The sequence below is a fragment of the Macrobrachium nipponense genome, chromosome 2, assembly GCF_015104395.2.
Source record: "Macrobrachium nipponense isolate FS-2020 chromosome 2, ASM1510439v2, whole genome shotgun sequence".
In the NCBI taxonomy this organism is placed as follows: Eukaryota; Metazoa; Arthropoda; class Malacostraca; order Decapoda; family Palaemonidae; genus Macrobrachium; species Macrobrachium nipponense.
This window is the reverse complement of record NC_087201.1, coordinates 55,101,008-55,115,736: the sequence shown is the minus strand read 5'-3', so window position 1 is coordinate 55,115,736 and position 14,729 is coordinate 55,101,008.

Genomic DNA, 14,729 nt, shown 5'->3' with positions numbered 1-14,729 from the left:
TTATAAGTCGAGCCACGTGTCATGATTAGCTCAAACGAAATTGCCTCCTGAACAACCCGATAAAGTCTCACTACAATAAGATATACATTGACTTCATAGCCACGCGATTTTGAATGCTCACCGATATTGTCATGACTTATGCCTAGTGATGACATAAATTTGAGAGGTGTGAGTTATATTTGATGTAATGGTTTGTCAATGTTACATCTATTTGGTTTGAGGGACCATGTTAGACTTAAAAACTATCCTGCTTAAATCTGAGGAGTGTAGACAAGATATATTGGCATTAGATTAGTCTCTAGCAACCTAATTGCTTTGATGAAGAAAAAAGGGAATTAACAAATGATGTGCTATATCCTGAAATTTGTATCAACCCCACATATCAATAGAAGTGCGATGTTGTATATATAAGTTAAGGGGAACTATGGTTGAAGGATAACATGGAATTGGAGATCTCGATTTCCGTGGCTGAAAAATCCAAGTCAGCGACTCCTTGATTTCCCTAATAACAGTCGATTATTGTTGGTGGGAACCATTGTATAGATAATGAGAAATACATTCCTCCGTTTAATATGCATTAATTTGAACTTTTTTTTTTATAATTTTCCTAACATAAAAGAGTAATTAATGTATAAAATGCAGATCATTTGCTTGTAACATTTATTTGTCGTCTACTTTTACATCAAGGGGGCATGGAATTTCTTGAAGTTCAAGACTATGCAATCGAGAGTTATCTGGCAACTTGACTGCAGGATCTTCTTCTTTGTCTTCAGCTTTTCCCATTTCTATATGGGGTCGCTGTTTCTAGTTAGCCTTCTCCATCTTCTTCAGTCCTGTACATCTTGTTCTCTTAGACCCTTTTCCTTTATGTCATTCAATAATGTATCTTTCTACCTGAACTTTGGCCTTCCCCTCCCTCTTCTGCCCCTCCACCTCCATGTTCATAACCCTCTTACATACGTGTTCATCTTCTCTCCTCATGACATGACCAAACCATTTGAGTCTTCTTTCCTGAGCTTTTTTTGAAACTTCTAATACTTTGACTGTCCCCCTGATCAATTCATTCCGGATCTTATCTCTTTTTGTGACATCACACATCCACCTCAGCATTCTCTTCTCGACCACTTCTATTCTTCTTTCTCTGCCCCATAGAGCATGGCTGGTCTAACTATGCTTTTACAAAACTTTCCTTTAACTTTTGGACTGATCCTCCTGTCACAAAATATCCCTGATGACTTAATCCAGTTCATCCATGCACATTGAATTCTATTACTGACTTCTGCATCCTTGTTTCCATTCTCACTCATAACAGAACCAAGATATTTGAAGGAGCGAACCCTCGTTTTGTCTTCTTGGCCCAATTTCACTGTTCCCTGCCATTCCTCTCCACATATATTCTGCCTTTGTTCTGCTGGTTTTGAAGCCTCTTCTCTCAAGTTCTACTCTCCATCCTCTTAGCCTGAGTTGGACACCTTCTCTTGTTAGATCAGTCAGCACAGTGTCATCAGCAAACATGCATACCAAGGCACCTCTTCTCTAACTTCCGATGTTATAGCATCCATCACAATATCAAACACGTAGGGACTGAGTGCTGAGCCCTGGTGGAGACCAACTTTCAGCTTAAGCTTCTTTGTAGTTCCAACTGTGCTTCTTACTTGCGTGGTTGCCTCTGCATACATATCTTTCATTATTCTGGCATAACTATCAGAAACACTTTTCTCTCTCATGCACCTCCATACTTCCTGCATAGGTACCTTATCATATGCTTTTTCCAAGTCAATAAACACCAGATGTAGTCCTTTCTGTTTCTCTATATTTCTCTACTGTCTGCCTTAGTGCAAATATTACGTCAACTGTGCTTTTTCCTGGCATAAAACCAAAGTGTTCCCCACAAATTGAAGTTTCCATTCTCAACCTTCCTTCTATAATCCTCTCATATATTTTCATTTTATGTGATATCAGTTTAATTCCTCTGTAGTTCCCACACTCCTGCACATCACCCTTCCCTTTGTAGATTGGGACCATTAGACTATTTCTTCACATATCTGGCATTCTCTCTTGGCTATATATCTTGGTCATTAAATCCCACAGGATGTCTATGCCTTCCTCTTCTAAACACTTCCACACTTTAGGTGGTCCATCGGTCCCACTGCTTTCCTCTTCTTCATTTTATCCTGTGCCTTCTTAACCTCTTCTCTGCTGATATCCTGGGCTACTCTTTCATGAGGGTTTCCACCTCTTATTATTGTTCTGGGAAGGCACTAAATCAGGTTATGCAAACAAATAAGTAAACGGCCTTTAATGCACTCTGTCTACTTGTTTATAGTTGCCAACATTCACATAACTGACTTTCACAAAGGCAGTCAGCAGAAAACCATGTATAGTATTTGTTCAAAGTAGGTGTAGTTCTAAAACAGATTGGGTTTTTTCGCTTAATGTTACTGGTCAGGGTGATGGTGATCAGATCATGGTAGAAGTATAACAAGGTATGACAGATCTATGGAATTTATGCTATTAGGGCCGGTGCTGGGACAATATGCAGTCATTGAGCTATCTACCCGAAAATGAATTTCCGTCATGGGAAATTGATTTCGCTGACCCCTTGACTCGAATCTACCAAGCACAACGCGGGAACGAAACAATTAAGGTTACCAAGTGCCTATTATAATAGATTGGCCCCCCAGATGCTGAAGCCTTGCCGAGGATGGGGGGCTTAGGGTTCAGCAGCTGGGCCCTGATGCCTGGTGGGAACTACTTTCTTGCTGGGCCTTGGTGCCCAGCTGTTGATCCAACTAAATAAGTCAGCCCTTTTCCTTTTACTAAAACTTTTCATCCTTCTGCTTCCTCCCTCTATAAGGCACGGATTTTATGTTGATGACTTGGATTGGTTTTGGACATGATTTGGACTTTCTCAATGGATTTGGTGGAGGGTGAGGATGGTTGGCATGCCACCTCACCCGTAGAACTCGAGTACCTAACGTGGTCGAGCGAGGGGAAAGTTTATATGTCAAACCCTGCTCTTAGTGCTGGGTCTGTTCTCGACGGACATCATGACGCCTTAAGCACTGAGGGTGGGGTGTATATCTGGGTGGTACCCCTAGGGCAGCCCTGTATGGGATAACACTGTCCTCTAAATGTGGCTCCATGGTGGGTGGGGGGCTACCTGGACGAATCATCAATTGTACGTCTTATGGAGACACCAAAACCTTGCTGTGGAACGACCGTTGGTCAAGGATAAGGGACAAGGAAAATTTTGGTAATTCCTCTATTGTGACTTTGGAGCCTTTTTCAAATGAGCTCCTTGTTACAAACATTTTGTATGTAAAACCAGTCCCTTTAGACTGGAATTATGATACCTTATTTAATGAATTTTGTAAATTTGGAAATGTAAAAGAATTACGGAATAGACTTGGCAAAAATTATGGTTGTTTTGAATTTTGGATATTTTTCAACAACGAATCGGAAGCTCACAGAGCCTACAGAGAGTTTAGGTCAGACTCTATGAGTGTTGGACTTGTAGAGGCGGAAGAGGTCCCTAGGCATCTTGAGATATATAGACCACCAACTGAAACTAAAGATTCAAGTAAAATAAGTAAAACCTCCAGATCACCAGACCCAGCTAAGTGGTTGATTATTACAACACATGGTGAGAGAGGCAACCTCTTCAAGGTGAAAAGGTTGGTAAGCCAGAAGATCGGCAATGTTGGGAGCCCAGAAGTAACTCGCTTTGGGCGTAATAGTTTTTTAGTTCATGCCAAGACCAATGTTCAATCAGTAATGCTCCTAAATTTAAAGCTTAATCCCGAAGGTATGATAAAAGAGGTAAAACCTCACTATAATTTTAGTTATGCAAAGGGTGTCATCTTCAATGAAGATTTACATGAAATGGACGAAGAGGAAATTTTGGAGATGTGTCCAGACGTGGTTTGGAAGGTTTTCAAGGTGCCCCGCTCGTCTATGATTATTTTAACATTTGTAAGTCCTTTTTTGCCATCTGAAATTGTTCTTGACAATGAAATTATGAAAGTTCCTCCTTATAGACCGAGAGTGCTCCAGTGCTTTAAATATTTTGGCTTTGGACACTCCTCAAATGTTTGCACCAGAAATAAACTTTGTGAATCATGTGGCAAGCCTGAGCATGAGGAATGTTCTGAACCGGTAATTTGTGTGAACTGTAAGGGTGACCATCGAGCCTGAGATAAGAAATGCAGTGAATTTAAAAAAGAACAAGAGGCATTACTTAAATCTATCGCTGAACACATCAGTGTGGGACAGGCCAAGAAGCTGTTGGGAAAGAAAACTTATTCAGATGCCTTGAAGGCACAACAGCCGGATATTGTTACTTCTGGTGCCCCTTCAGGTGGTGCTCCCCGTCCCCTAATGGGGTGTTTTCCCATGCCCCCCTGTTGGGGCTCCCCTTGCCCCCCCTGTTGGGGCTCCCCGTGCCCCCCTTGGTGGGGTTCCCACGCCCCCTCTGGTGGGGCTCCCGCCACGGCCCCCCTAGTGGGGCTTCTCATGGCCCCTCTGGCGGGGCTCCTCATGTTGTAGAGACACGGTCAAGCCAGGGGACCCTGTTGTTTCAAGGGTTCAAGCCAGGTCTCAATTTGTTGATGACTTTTCTCTGTCAGGGACATTACCTGACATTGAGCCCTCACCTGATCTTGACATTACAGTGCACCGTGGAGATGACGGTGAGGAGATAGAGGCCCTCTTTATTCGTCAGAAGAGGGCCCTTTCTCCCTCTTCGCCTCATTCACGGTCACTCAGCAACTCGTAAGAAAGAACAAAAGTAAAAACTGTAAGGGCAAGTGAAAGCCCATCTTCTAAAGATCTGAACACCTAGATCTAGGTCAAATAGTACTGGTAAAACTGATAAGATCTCTCTCACCAGGACACAGATTCCTAAATTAGTAGGGAATTTTAAGATCCCTTCCTCTAAATAATGGCTCTCATGCAATGGAACATCCGTGGATTTATACCAAATAGAGAGCAAGTTCGGGTTCTGTTTAGGGAACATGATTTATCTGCGGTGTGTCTACAAGAGACAAAGTTGGGAGAGCACACACCCAATGTGGGTTTTAATTATTCATTTCACAGGTCTCCACCCCTGATAGGTGTACGTGCTCAGGGAGGCACAGACATCATAGTCCGCAAGTCTGTTAATCACAGGGTTGTTCAATTGAACACTGTGTTGCAGGCTTGTGCAGTCCAAATTTTTAATTGTAAATGGATCACAATTTGTTCTCTCTACCTTGATCCATCATTAGAAAGTAGATTGCAGGATGCGCAGGGTAATCCCCGTCAGCTAGAATTAAATGATCTTCAGACACTGATAGAACCAGCTTCCTAAACCCTTCATTCTGATGGGGGATTTTAATGCCAAGCACACCCTCTGGGGAGAGCCAAACTGCAACCGGTGGGGTTTAATAATAGAACAGCTGCTTGACTTAAATGACATCACTTTAATGAATGATGGTTCCCCTACAAGACATGATGTTTTTCATAATACTGATTCAGCCATTGACCTCACTATCTGCTCTTCGTCTTTGAGGTTAGATTATCAGTGGGTAGTAGACCAGAATGATCATGGCAGTGATCATTGGCCCATTGACTTAAAGTATATGAAAAATATTCCATCTCCATGTTTACCAAAATGGAAAGTAGGGGAGGCTGACTGGGGATTATTCAAAAAATCTACTGAAGTTGATAAAAAGAGATAACTGATTTTCAGAGCCCAACATCTGCTTTATGAGTATTTAATCAATATATTGCTGTGTGGTGCCATGCTGTCTGTTCCTCGAACTTCTGGTAAACCTCGTCGTCCTCTAGTACCTTGGTGGAGCGATTCATGTGCGTTGAGCCGAAAGATAACAAGAACTTGCTACAAGGGATATCGTAGATATCCTTGCTTGGTCAATAAAATTATCTATAAAAGAGCTCTTGCTAAGCAAAAGAAAACATTTAAGCAGGCAAAGAGGGAATCGTTTATCAGATATATAAGCGAGTTAAAATATGATTCCCCTATGTCATTAGTCTGGAACAGAATCCAAAAGCTGCAAGGGAAATTTTCTCCACATCCCTGCCTATAATTGAAAATTGATGGCTTACTCATATCTGATTCTGGAGAAGTTGCAGAAACCTTTGGTAGGCATTTCTCCAATATATCTAGTGCCCTACATTACTCTACTGCATTCAGGAATATTAGGGACGGTACCATGGTTGTTCCTGCTGTTAGTTCAAATTCAGAGTCGTATAATCTTCCTTTCACCATGAAAGAATTAGATCAAGCAATCTCGTTATCTTCCCCAACATCTCCTGGGGAAGATGATATACTGTACTCAATGATTTTTAATTTGCCTAGAAGTACAAAACAATTTCTTTTAGACATTTTAAACAGTTTTTATCTTTCAGGAACTTCACCAGTGTCTTGGAAGATATCGATTATTGTACCTGTTTTAAAACCTTTTAAAGATTCCTTCCTTCCTAAGAACTATAGGCCAATTGCTCTAACCAGTTGTGTTAGCAAGATTTATGAGAGGATGATCAATGCTCGATTTGTGTGGTATTTGGATTCAAAGAATCTTTTATCTAATCGGCAGTTTGGTTTTAGGAAAAATAGAAGTACTTCTGACCCTTTGATGTTCCTTACTCGGGAGATACAGAATGCTTTTGCTGTGCAAAACCAGACTGTTGCAGTGTTCTTTGACCTAGAAAAAGCCTACGACACTACCTGGCGAGGGGGTATCCTTTTGCAACTTGTAGAGTGGGGTGTTGTGGGTAATTTGTTCTATTGTCTAAAAGATTTTTTGTCAGAACGTTACCTGAAAGTAAGAGTGGGCTCTTACATTTCTTCTGCTTACCCTCAAGAAGAAGGGTTACCTCAGGGAAGCGTCCTTAGTCCAACACTCTTTAATGTAGCTGTCAACGGCCTACTAGAACAAGTTCCTGTCGGGGTGCATGGTCTGGCCTTTGCTGATGATTATGCAATAATCTGTAGCAAGTCTACAGCTGTTGAAGCTTGTCGAAAGATCCAGACTGCTATTAATGCTTCAACATTATGGGCCAGTGCTAAAGGTTTCAAATTTTCACCAGAAAAAACCAAAGCTATACGATTTTGCCGATTAAGAAGAGTGGAAGAGATCCCTACGCTGTTTTTAAATGATTCGATTTTACCTTATGAAGATAGCATTAAGTATCTAGGTGTTACATTTGATAAAAAATTAACTTTTACTCAACATGTTAATGAAGTTGTATGTAACGTGAAGCTTCGTCTTAATATTCTTAAAGTTGTTTCTAATTTTAATTGGGGGGCAGACCGAATCACCCTTTTGAGGATGTACCAGATTTTATGCCTAAGCAAAATTGATTATGGTTGTCAAATTTATGGTTGTGCATGCAAGACAACACTGCAGAAATTAGATGTTGTCCATAATTTGGCTTTACGTATTTGTACGGGAGCCTATAGAACTTCTCCAGTAGAAAGCCTATATGTTGAGTCAGGTTTTCCCCCACTATTTATCCGTAGGGAGGAATTAGGCTTGAGAGTCGTATCAAGAGTACTTACATCAAAGCTAAACCCTAATTATAAGTACGTTAGAGAACCAACTGATAGAGCCCCAAATAGACCTAGACTGCCAAAGCCGCTTGAAGTTCGACTAGCAAGCTCTGCCAGGGAGGTGGGATTACTACCCCCTGCAGTAGCTGAAATTTCGCCCTCAAAATTTCCTCCTTGGAATAGGCCACACTTAGAAATCTGCCCAATTAGGGACAGCAGGAGCATCAGTTCTGGTGATCAGTTGAGGGCAAGTTTCTTGGATCATGCTTTTGAACATGGTGATTCTCATCATATATATACTGATGGTTCGAAGAGTTCTGATGGTGTTGGTTGCTCTGTAGTGACTAGTGATAATATTATTAAAAAGAAGCTTCCATCTAATTCCTCTGTTTTTACAGCTGAACTGCTGGCAGTTTTGACTGCTCTTAAATATATATAGTTCTTGTACTAACAAGGTTTTTACCATTTTTACCGACTCTTTGAGTGTTTTATCTTCTCTCAAAAGCTTAGTCTCTTGCAACCCTTTAGTGCAAGAAGTACAAGATTGGTTTTATCTTTTAGTTAATAGAAGAGGATTTTCTGTTAGGTTTTGTTGGGCTCCGTCCCATGTTGGAATTGTTGGGAATGAGCGAGCCGACGCTGCTGCTAAGGCTGCAACTAGGCTTAGGCACATTTCTAACATGGGCGTTCCTGTTTGCGATTTTAAAAGTACCATTCGATTTTATTGTAGAGACCAGTGGCAGGCCACTGGTCTACTTTAGATAATAATCTCAAATTAAAGTCGATTAGGCCTTCTGTTCATCCTTGGCCTCATAGCCGGATGGATAGAAGGTCTGAGATAGTTTTAGCTAGATTACGTATTGGCCACACTAAATATACTCACGGGTATCTAATGACGAGTGGAGCGGATAGGCAGGTTCCTCGCTGTTCCACCTGTCATGTGAATTTGACTGTGATGCATATTTTGGTGGAGTGCCCACATTTTGAAATCAAACGTAGAGCTTGTTTGCTGGCAAATAAGACTCTTGCCGATATGTTAGGTGAAGGTGCTCGGGCAGAGCAAATTATGACATTTTTAAAAATATTGGTCTTTTTTATGAATTGTAATTTTCTCTTAATTGTTTTAGGTTTCTTGTTTGGTTTTTATGAATGAATGATTTGTATGTTTGATCGTTCTGTGTATGTTTGTTTGTTGCGACATTGACTTTTTTATTCTTAAGATATATAGCGCTGAATGGCCCCCCGGCTCCGGCGCTTGGCTATGAGCCAAAAATTTTATAATCTAATCTAATCTATAATAGATTGGCCTTATCTCGCTTAGAGTCTAAAAAGAAATCTAAGACAGCGAGTCCTCCATTGCCTATGAGTGATATTGGTGGGAAGCATGGGATATATATATATATATATATATTTATATTATTATATATAATATATATATTATATATAATATAAACATATATATATATATATATATATATATATATATATATATATATATATATATATATATATATATAATATATAATATATAAATTAGATATATATATATATATATATTAATATATAATCTAATTAGATATATAATATTTATATATTTATATATATTATATATTTATATATATCTATATATTAAATATATTATATAATTGTAAAATATATTATACTATATATATATATATATTATAATATAATAATATATATATATATATATATTAGATATATTATATATATAGAGTATATATATAATATATATATATTATATATATATATATTATATATTTATATATATATTATATATATATATATATATATTATAAAACAAATTTCTTTTGTTATTATAACCTTTTATCTTGGGGTACGTTATCCATATATTATTATTATTATTATTTTCTTGTATCAAAATGAAAGAAACATCATGGGTAGAGGCAATTTTTTTTCCACTCAGTTTTCAAAATAGGTTTCTATTGTCAATTCTATGAAGGAAATTAACAGCAAAGGTAAGCCATCATACAAATAAATTTGAGAGAAGAATCCGCAATGAGGGCAACCCTTGGTTATTACAGAATGTCATGTCTTACAAATAGGTTCCTAGAATATCGAAAAGAATTTTTTTTTGCTTCAAGGTCGAAAGCAGTTATGCAGAAACTCTTATATGTCCTAATTACATGTTTCAGTGAAATGAAATCCAAGGTATTATTTATTGAAAAAAAGGCAATTGAATCCTCACCACAACAAACCCCTCCCCCCATTTTTTTAACTTAAATGTTTAAAAGATCGCCACTGAATGGCATTAACACTACGGATTGCCTATACTAGAAATCTACAGAGTCTGAGGACTCACCTCCCCCCCTTCCACCAAATGTTTACTCAATCGATAAATATGTGTGTGGTTTCGAGCGGTTTCAACATCTACATATTGTCCCACTTCTATGGCTTAGCAAAGCAAGCAACATCAAATTTCACGAGTTGGGTCAGGAGTGATTAAATACCTAATGATTGAATACGCGATTCAATATCACAGCGTCCCATAGGCGTGGGGCTGCAGCTCCCCCCCCCCCGTGTTTTTTTCTTTTCATGTATGAAATTTTCTTTTCCCTTAAAAATCGAAATGCCAAACCTGTTCTTGGATGCCCAATCACTAAGTTCGTTTCAAGGGTAATGACCAAGATGTTCTGTGTGCTCTTGGTCCCATTACACTAAGTGATTAACTATCACAAAGTGACTATGAACTAGCTGCAAACTTTTATGGACTGGACAAGGATCCGATGGAAGCAGAACAGTTACCATTCCTGAAGTTTAAGTAAAGGCGACGAGGAGTCTTCCTCAAGACAGCATCAGGTGTTGTCCAGTTTCTACGCGAAAATGAACTGTCAGAAGTGGTACCCAAGTTCATGGAGCTTGTATCTATTTTGGCTGACATCCCCGCTACTTCATGTCCACCAGAGGTCTTTCTGTGGACTTCGTAGGCTGAAATCCTACCTTCGCAGCACCATGGGTCAAGCAAGAGTTACCAGCCTAGCACTTACCAACATAGAAAGAGAATGTTCTAATAGAGTGATTGAAGATATGGACAAAATTATAGATTTTTTGGGAAAAAAGGCCGTGAAAAATATTTTTTCTAACTTGATTTTTCCTGTAATCCTTAACCATAACTTTATTATGGATAGGAAAAGAATAACGTTATTTTTGTAATCATGCTTTAATTTAGTGTGAAGGTGAACAGTAATTTACTGCAATTTTTAATAATTAGTATATTTGTACTATTCAACCATTGCAATTTATTTCAGAAACAGCTATTATTTATTTAGTACATTACATTAAAGAGTATAACCCATATTAATCACACAGTTCAATTTTATACTGTAAGCTAAAATACTTCTGAATTTAGGCGAGATTTAGTAGTTAACTTTCATTTTACATGGTGTGTAGAATAAATGTGCAGTGTCTTCTTGAAGTGAGGGTTCTTCTTTAACACACAGACATTTAGCTTGAATATATATATATATATATATATATATATATATATATATATATATATATATATATATATATATATGTGTGTGTGTGTGTGTGTGTGTGTGTGTGTGTGTATGTGTATGTATATATATACATATATATATATATATATATATATATATAGATACACACACAACACACACACACATATATATATATATATATATATTATATATATAATACACACACACATACATATATATATAATAAATAAATATATAATATTAATATATATATATATATATATAAATATATATTTATTATATATCATATATCTTAAATATCTATATAATCTAATAAATAATAAATTATAATAATATACACACACATAACATATCTATATATATAATATTATACATATATATACCTATATAAGCTTGGATTTACGGGCAAAATATATTTCGGGGAGACAAAGTTCATCCCCAAAGATGATTAGGGTTCCCGTACGTCTATGTGCAGCAGCGTCACTTGTATTTGGTTTTTTAGTGAGAAAACTTTATAGGCAAATGTTTAAGCATTTGAAGTTCGACACAGTAACGTCCGCCGGTATGGGTTTGAGAAATAACCGGGATAAGTCTGTTTGGACCTTCTGAAGGTCTGTCGACGCTGTCTTTACTGTTGAGCTGTTACTCGTAAATAATCGGTTGGACCTCGTCAGGAGCATGCTTTTAGAAATTACATCTGTATGTTAAATTTAGCTCCTATATATTTAGCCGGGGACAACATCTCACTCCACTAGATTTAGAGTCGATTCATTAAGGTAGATTCGTGCGCCTACGAGACATTTGTTTGTCGGCCTCTGATTGGCTGGTACCGGGAGGTAGGCCGCTCGCTCAGTCTCATCATTTTCTACTGTGGCTTAGAAAACTAGCAATATTATGTTATATTTCTTCAATCAACTCACGCTTTGTTCAAGATAGGAAAATTTTGGTTATACCATAGGATTCGGTATTAATTGTACAACTAAGTCATCTTTTCCTGAAATCAATAAGATAAAACAGAAAGGAATTACAACGAGTAAAAGTGAAAAGAGAAGCATTTAATTCTTTATACCTGTTTTTATTTATCATCGGATTTTGCATCATTAACGCGATTAAGATGAAATAAAACTTGTGTTTTCATACAGCAAATTCACCCTGAATATGCTGGTGCTTTCAGATTTTGGATACGTGTAAAATGTGAGGTGAAAGTGGAGAATATGTCTTAATATGTTGCATCAGTAAATGATTCAAGTTTGACGGTATTGCTGAGAGAATGAGATCTGCAAGGCGTCATCGTTGCATTTGTCGTCTCAGCGAGAGATTTGAGTTGCCAATTAGCGATATAAAAGGTTGCAGTTTCGACAATATTTACCATGTTATATTATTATATTTTCTGAAAATAAATACACAGAATTTCCATTATAACTGTCGAACATTTTAAAACCAATATCATATAGTATGTCTTGGTATATCTGATAAGGAAAAAAATAATAATAATCAGATGGATGCATCTGGTATCGTTAGCTCAGACCCATGCAGGCCGCGGGGAATTCAATCCAGCAAAGAAGTTGAACTCTGTGGAAAGAAGACCGACCTCACACTCTTCAACTCATCCTAAACTTTAATCAGGTTGTTTCAAGACATTGTTTCTAATTTTATTTTATGAATATATTTTCAAATGAAAGAGACATCAGAGACTTATTTGAGTGATATGAAATAATAATCTCAGTGAAATAATAAACAACAAATAATTAAGAAAAAGATTGACTTCCTATCAGGCTGAGTCAAGTACGGCTGCAAAATAATAAGACATATTCTTCATTTTCTCTTCATATATTACACGCATCCAAAATCTGAAAGCACCAGCGTATTCAGGGTGATTTTATTGTATGAAAATACAAGTTTTAATTCATCTTGATCGTATGACTTATTAAAAATCCGATGATAAATAAAAACAGGTGTAAAGATTGAAATTTTTTCTCTTCACTTTTACTCGTTGTAATTCTTTGTGTTTTATCTAATTGGTTTCAGGAAAAGATTATTTAGTTGTACAATTAATACTGAATCCTTTGGTGTGACCAAAACTTTATTATCTTTTGGAAAACGTGAGATAAATGAAGAAATATAAACATACTGCATGTTTTCTAAGTCACAGACGAAAATATAACACAATGAGCGAGCGGCCTACCTCCCAGTACCAGCCAATCAGAGGCCGCCAAACAAACGTCTCGTAGGCTCAAGAATCTACCTTAAATGAATCGACTATAGTCATGTAGCTCAAATAAGTAGCAAAACCGAGTTCACAGCATTAGGTCAAGTGCTTGGACGCTTTAGGTCATGCAGCGCCCATCTTAAATCCGTTTCTTTAACCTTTAAATGGCAATAGCAAAACCTGTGTCAACAGAATTGGAAAGCCAGTGCAATGCATTGAAGAGCTAGTTCTACAAAATGATATCTAGAACAATATCATCTACTAGCAATAGTAACTTTGGAACAATATCGCTAAATGAGACAAGTAACAAGAGGATAGTTTGCCAAACGACAGGCTATCACCAACTGTATTGATAGGGAGAAAACAAGGAACAAAGACTCAAATTCATGCTATGAAAAGCTTTGCATTCTGGCTTTTTGGAGTTTTTGCTTACGGTCATAATTATATACATTTGGCAAGTGTGCAATTTTTTTCTGTCCTCTATTTTCAACCATTTACATTAAGCCAATTATAAAATTTTCTACCAGTTCCATTATACCAAAATAATGAAAGAATACAGCATTTTAGTACTCTATGCTTATTGTCATGACGATGCTGTCAGGATAAACACTAAGGATATCAAAACCCAATGAGTTTTAAGTTACTGCAAACTACCGGTTTTATTCAGTTCAGCAATCACTGTTAATCCATGTAGCTCATTACCAATTTCCCCACACGAGTTTACCTAAAAGTTATTTACATAGCGACACCACTGTTAAGGCGCTGCCCCTAGCAATGTTTCCGTCGACTGTTTCTGACTTTGTTGTCGACTTTCCAAAAAAGTCGACGTCATTCTGTACCTTGGTTGTCACACACGTTCGGCTTCGTACGGTGGCTGTTGTCGTCAAAACGTGTAAACAAACAGCCTCAGCTGTAACTTCTAAGAGTGTTAAAATAAGTATGCCTTTTAACAGAAGGCCATCCGCAATAGTGGGTCGTGCTGTTATGTGTTTTATGGTGTTACATAAAACGAATAAATTAAAAAAGAAAATGTCTTTGGGTTCGACCCTGGTTTAAACGACGTGAAACAGAAAACGTCTATTTGAGACTATTAACGATCAGCAAGATCAAGAAAGTTTCCCTTGAATCTCATGGTGATTTCTTCAGTTTTTCTACTTGAGATCTTTTCATAAAACTGTCATGCTTATGGTCCCATAAGCATCGTCTGTCCCTCATATCTTCGACCAAAAACTGTTCTGATAACTTTGTCCACCGTACCAAGCTCTCCATCTTTCTTTTGATGACTTGAAATGCGCGCTCTCCGAGATGTAACAAACCATAAAGTCGACGGTAACGGTGGGTTGAATTCGATCGCTATCGTTTTGAAAATTCTTGACGTCGACACCAGAAAATCGTCGTCAAAACAGGAAAAGTCGACGTCATATTCAAAAGTCGATGGAAATATTGCTGGTGTGACAGCGCCTTT